The sequence below is a fragment of the Penaeus chinensis genome, chromosome 1, assembly GCF_019202785.1.
Source record: "Penaeus chinensis breed Huanghai No. 1 chromosome 1, ASM1920278v2, whole genome shotgun sequence".
NCBI lineage: Eukaryota > Metazoa > Arthropoda > Malacostraca > Decapoda > Penaeidae > Penaeus > Penaeus chinensis.
In genome coordinates, this window is record NC_061819.1 from 14,524,364 (window position 1) to 14,529,363 (window position 5,000).

At 46.5% G+C, this 5,000-nt stretch overlaps 1 protein-coding gene across 1 annotated transcript in view; it reads left to right on the top strand.

Moving 5' to 3' along the window:
- Positions 1–3,298, top strand: part of LOC125032249 — a 24,004-nt gene extending 20,706 nt beyond the window's left edge. The window contains exon 11 of the mRNA XM_047623380.1: positions 1–3,298. This exon is cut by the window's left edge and continues 901 nt beyond it. The gene's annotated coding sequence lies outside the window, so the exon portion shown is untranslated.
- Positions 3,299–5,000: the final 1,702 nt, after the last annotated feature.

The following is a 5,000-nucleotide window of genomic DNA, read 5'->3' on the forward strand; positions in this document are numbered from 1 at the left end:
TTCGTGTATAGTAGGTTCATAAAAGATCCCGCGTCAGGAGTGCTGAGTTCAGCTCGAGAGAATCCTTGCAGTGCAGAATCTCAAACAAGCTTCACTCTAACCAATGCCGCACCGATGGCAGCAGGGCCACATATCAGATCCCCGGAAACCAGCAACATTTGCATCTAGGACCACCAGCATGTACATAAGAAATATATAGTGCAATATTACTAAGATATAACAATGCCCTCTTATATAATTTAATGAGCACAGACAGTGGTTAAAAGCGTTGTTATATTTGTGTGCGAGGTTCTATATTTTCTTATGGTATTCTATAATGGGTTTTGAGAAATAATGGTAATATTTTATTTAGGAGGGCTTGGTATGTTGATGCTCGCAATGTACAAAGACTCATAATGGGAATCTGGTGACTATGTTAAATGGGACACTCTTGATGTGTGTATAGGTGGTGGGTGTGTGATGTGGTTTGTAGGATCTCCCCAGAACCCATGTAGTTAGTCGTAGGCCGATGATTCCTTTGGTTACTTTTTGTGACTGTTGAGTGATTTTACTATGTTTGCCAGCCCGTAGTTTAAGTGTGTGCCATCAGTGTGGAGCCTCACCCTAGATATGTGTGTAGGTGTCGCCAAGCTTGTAGTGCGCGCTAGTCACTCAGTGGGCCTGTAGCGGCCCCGCTGAAGCCGCCGCTGAAGCCGCCGCAGCATGAGCCACGGGACAGTATCGTAGCCTCCTGTAGCCAAATGCTTAGTGTAAGGCAGTCTTGTATACCGACGGTAGTGTAGTGTAGCGGACCGGGGCTGCGTTTCGCGAGCCGCACTCGGTCCTCGCGTCCCTCGCACTCCGGGCGCGAGGGACGGCCACCAGATCCGTGACCCTGGGCGCCGCGGCCAGTCCTGCCCCTGCTGTAGCCTACAACTGCTGCCAAGGACTCAGTACCGCCGCCCGCGGGCTGGGGATGCCCTAAGCCGCCCACAGCAGGGCGCCCCGCCCGCTCGCGACAAACCACTCTGAACTGCGGTCAGCTTTCACTAGGTTAATAAGAAGAATGTAATATATATTCATAATATAATGATACATATATACTGCATAGGAAATATGCACTATCTCTCGTACGTAGGTTGTCCCAGGTGCCGCATAGATAGCCAGGTAGCGAGGCTGGGGGCGCCGCCCCCGCCTCGCCCGCACCACTGGTAGAGGCGGCCCGCGGCCCCATTTCCTGCCGCGGGGTCGCCGTGGCCGCCGGCGGGGTAGGGGGAGGTCGCGCCCGCCGGGCTGCCTCCCCGCCTTCCCCGCGCCAATACGGGTCTAAAAGAGAAGGCGGTGAGTCGCGGCGGACGAGTCGGGCCGCACCGAGTCGCACCATCGAGACCCGACCAATCCCGCGAAGAGCAAGTCGCGGCGAGTCTCCCTCTCGCCCGGCGAGTCACTCGCCAACACCAAAATTGTTCAAGCTTCAGTATTAGCGCAAGTATTAGAGCCAGAGAGTATTCCAAGTAGCGCGGCCGAGATCACTCCAAAGCCAGGGCTCAGGTGCGGCCCGGCCAGCCCAGTCAGGCCGCCGCGGGTGGTCCGGGCCGGAAGTGCCGCCGCGCTGCCGCAGGTGGCGGCCGGCGGCGGTCGGGCCCGGGCGCAGTCAGCAGCAGAGAGCCGAGAGGGCCGCAGGTCATTGTTTGTCGTTGTTGTTGTGGTAAGTGGGCGCCGGAGCCCAACCGTTGAGTCGAGGAACCGCCTGCCATCCAAAGTCGGGCAGGTTAGTCTTGATGACTTTATATGATATTGTAACTGTAGTAATAATATTGGTGGTGTTTATTAACAGAAGGCAGAAATCTAGTCAATATTATTTTGTTTTAGAGAGTTGATAATGAGAGTATTTTTACATGTGAAAACACTGTCTATTTATTATTTTAGTACACACTTGATTTAAACACCGTGAGAGATACTGCGCCAGGCCCGCCCTCACCCTCTCCAGGCCCTGACCCTCCCCAGGCCCTGACCCTCCCCAGGCCCTGACCCTCCCAGGACCACAAGCTCCCCACAACTGTAATTCCCCAGTCGACACGCCTCCCCAGGACTCCCCTCCATCCCTCGCCCTCTCCCGGCCCCCGCCACCGCGCCCCTTCGTTCCCGTTGTATAAACCCTCAAACTCGAAGCCCCCCCCCCCCCTCCCCCTTTTTCCAGGACCACCTCCTCCAGGCTGGTGCCTTCCCAGGAACCATCAGTTCTTCGCCCCGCAGCACCCTCCGCCCCTCCCCTCCCCTCCCCTCTCTCCCCTTCCTCGGTCGTATTATCCAGTTCATTACTCTGTGGACAGCAAAATCAACGTTTAACACTACCAAGATAATCATTCCCGTGTTCTACTAGAGTATCCCCTACCTTCCCCCTATGGTGGGACCAGCAGCTGCTCCGGTACCTAACTCGTGTAGAGGGACGTAGTCAGTAGTACAGTCTCCTGTAGTAACCTATGGCAGTCCTCAATTGTCCGCACAATTTTTACACGTTCGCACAGTGGGTTTATAAGGGTTTTATGTCCCCGAGGGTGAGGGGTGGTGGAGCGTGAGGCTGGAAGCCGCGCAGTCGAGTGTCAACCACACACCACTCTGAGGGCGGCCACACCAGCTGCGCCTACACCAATTGCGGCAACACAAGCCTAGAGCTACACCAGCTTGAGGCCACACCAGCTGGCGGCTGCCCCGGAGCGTACAATCATTCGTTGCGTGTTCGGTTCCTTGATTTACATGGGTGAAATGTTATATTTTTAAGCACAGAGATGCTCAGAAAGCAAAGGATGATTCTGAACCTTATTACTGTTTACTTTCCAGGAGAAAATCCTTAACATACAGCTATCAGATTAGAGTTTTATACTAACGAAAGGTAATAATGATTGCCATTGGGTAAATATGTGTTTTGATACCCATATGATGTTTACATCCAAATCTCCAATAAACACATGCGTTTACATGTAATTATTATGAAAATTGAAATTAGATTGTATGGATTTCATTGTGACAACATACAGCAAGCGCTAGTCGTGAACTACCTTATAGCTCTCAGGTAGACTTTACCTTCTGTCCCAATATGCCAGCTAATTGAAATTCATACTAGAAACATCTAGTCATAATGAAATCCAGAGCCAAAGTATGATTGTATAGTTCTTTTTTACATGTGCAGTCTGTACTGTATTATGCCATTTATACAAGGAAGACACAGTTGTTGTAGATATAATAAAATGGAATGTAGTACATGCTAGAGTGGACTAAGAAATGGAACAATTTAAACAATAAAAGAATGGAAAAAACACATGGAGTATTTTTGTTATATATCCTCTCCTCTGGTTGCCATGAACTATGTTTCACACCTGCCAAACTGTTTTTTAATATATGTGATATAAAATGACCTTACCTTTTAACCACTTTTATAAGGATGATACAAGTCGATAATTAACTGCCACTGAAAGACCATCCCAAAAAAAACCAGCGTGGCGAAAAATATAGAACAATGGATGAAAAAAATGTAACTAGATGTGAGGTAAAAGGTATTATTATCAAAAGAAAAAAAGAAAGAATTGTGAGAGAAATGCACTGTATATAATGACTCCCCCAAAAGAGAATGTTAATGAATCAGATATGAATCTTGATATACGATCCTTCTTAGACATTGTGTTCTTATATACGATCCTTCTTAGACATTGTTTCTTATCCCAGAATGGATTCTTGTATTACCCATAAGTCAGAACGCCCACGGAATGACTACTTGAAGACTGTGAATAACAGAGTTACGTATATCAAAGTCTGGACAAGTAATAATTAAATCCACTTCATCAGGACATAAATGTGGTCTACTTATCACAGTTAATTTTGGTCCAGTAATAAGTAACTCTGTAGCAAGCAAGCAATACCCCGCAGACCTGCTTTAACACTACAATAATCATGGCAAAAATAATGATGATAACACAGCTTCTAAAAACAGCAACATCATCTGATCATTAGCCATTGCAGTTTGCCGGCCAGTTTAGCCGTGCATCAAATAGGTATTATAGTCTTACGGCCCAGTGATAATGGTATTGAAGCAGGTTCGAGCGATAAATCTTCTCTTTTTTTCTCGTGATAAATCAGTGGGTGCGTTTTTACCTGATTCGCGCATAGAGGTGTTGCGTTGCATTGTATTGCTAGGATTTGGCGTTGGGATCATATTTGTTTTAAGGAGGTGAATTGTTGCTTCTCGCCTCACACTTTCGTAGTGTGCAGGCAAATCAAGTTTATGCATTATTGGCAACTCGTTAACTGTGCCCAAACGTGTAGATACCAGCGCATTCACATATAGAAAATGTATGCATACTTATGATTATATATACATATACACATACAGACAGACAGATAAATAAATAGACACACATACAGTGTACATGTACATGCAAACACACTCCAATGTGCGAGCGCGAAACGGACTGCTCCTGTGACGGTGTGTACATAAAATATAAATATATCCGCAAACAAAGCAAAGCTATTTTGAGCGTTATATATATATTAATGGATATGCGCAAATATGTAAGGAACTTTCAACACAGTGCTGCAAAACTAAGGCCAATTGATTTACCATTTAGTGCCTAAGTCTGCAAACACTTCGCAGACACAATGACCGTTTAAGATCAAACCGACTTGAATATGCACTGCCATGGAGTTCAGCGAAAACGTCACTTCCGCCTAATTATTGTACTTCTTCTAGTCGGACGTAACCAAATACACGTAAGGCCTTTTTTCGTTGACTCGTATCAAAGAAATTTCGTAAGTTCCTCGTTTTTGTCACCGGTTCCTCTTTTATTTTGGAGAAAACACAGACGTTATCCTGTTCATTTTTTTTTTCTCTCTCTCTCTCTAATTTGCTTTGAAATACTTGGCTAATTTAATGTAGTTGTTTCCTCGCTCATGAAAACAGTTCGTTTTAGCATCTTTCTCCGAACTTTTTTTTTTTTTTTTCCAGGGACGGATTTTTCATCTATATA